This window comes from Galeopterus variegatus, unplaced genomic scaffold (assembly GCF_000696425.1).
Source record: "Galeopterus variegatus unplaced genomic scaffold, G_variegatus-3.0.2 Scaffold6995, whole genome shotgun sequence".
In the NCBI taxonomy this organism is placed as follows: domain Eukaryota; kingdom Metazoa; phylum Chordata; class Mammalia; order Dermoptera; family Cynocephalidae; genus Galeopterus; species Galeopterus variegatus.
Window position 1 is genome coordinate 80,031 of NW_007733106.1, and position 997 is coordinate 81,027.

The window sequence follows — 997 nt, forward strand, 5'->3', positions numbered from 1 at the left end:
AAAAGTCTTGTGTTTCATTTTCCCTTCAAATCATTTCCACTTGAAATTCAGAATTATCTGCAGTGTTAGAATCAAATCTTTGAGGCTGTGCCTTTGGGAGTCTTAGGGAAGAAGGAAATTGATGGAACATGCTTAGCCCTCTGTAGGGACACTGACCACGCTCCACAGTGACACTCCACTTGCTTCTCTGGATTTCTCTCCTGCAGTGACGGGGTGTCATATGACAATGTGAAGCTCAGGTAGAGGAAGTCAGAAATTTCAAATTAAGCCTGCAGTCCTTAAAGTTTTGACAGTGAATAATGTCCCTCCACAACTGTCATTCTCTTTGGCCTGGCTCTAGCTCTACACTCTTGATTTTTGGTGATGAGACAGAGTATTCCACAAGGTCTTTAAGTTCCACTTCACATGATTACCATACACTCCTGAGGCTGTCCAGAGTCAGGACAAATTATGAAACAAAAATAAGCAATTCCAAGCAAGCACTGGCTTCTCTGACCTGCATCCAGGACACACAGCACCAGTGGGGTCCCCCAAAGGCAACCAATTTCTTGTTCAGCCCTCAGGTCCTCAGAAAGCCTTTCACTGGGCTCAGGGAGCAAGAAAGCACATTTGTTATTACTGTGATATGCAATCTGAGTGACAGGGGAAACTAGATTTCTAATCAAAAAGCACCATTTGTGACCCAAGAAAAGGGAACTAGAGTATGAGAAAGAGACCTATTTCTAAGCTCTCCTCTCCTCAAACTAACATTCATTATATAAAAAACTGCCAATATTCAGTGCCCCATCCTTACCCCCAAAGCTATTGTGTTCTTCTTGGAGAGCCCTCCCAATGAACTGGAGTTCAATTTCCCATCATGAAGGCAGCTCTCAGTCACCTGTCACCCTCTCTTCCTGCTCTGTCTCAGCCCTGTTCTAGCGGCTCTCTGATGAGGATTCTATGCTCACATCCCTGTTTGGCAGTTCAACTATTATTAGTTTCAAAGAAAACTGAGACT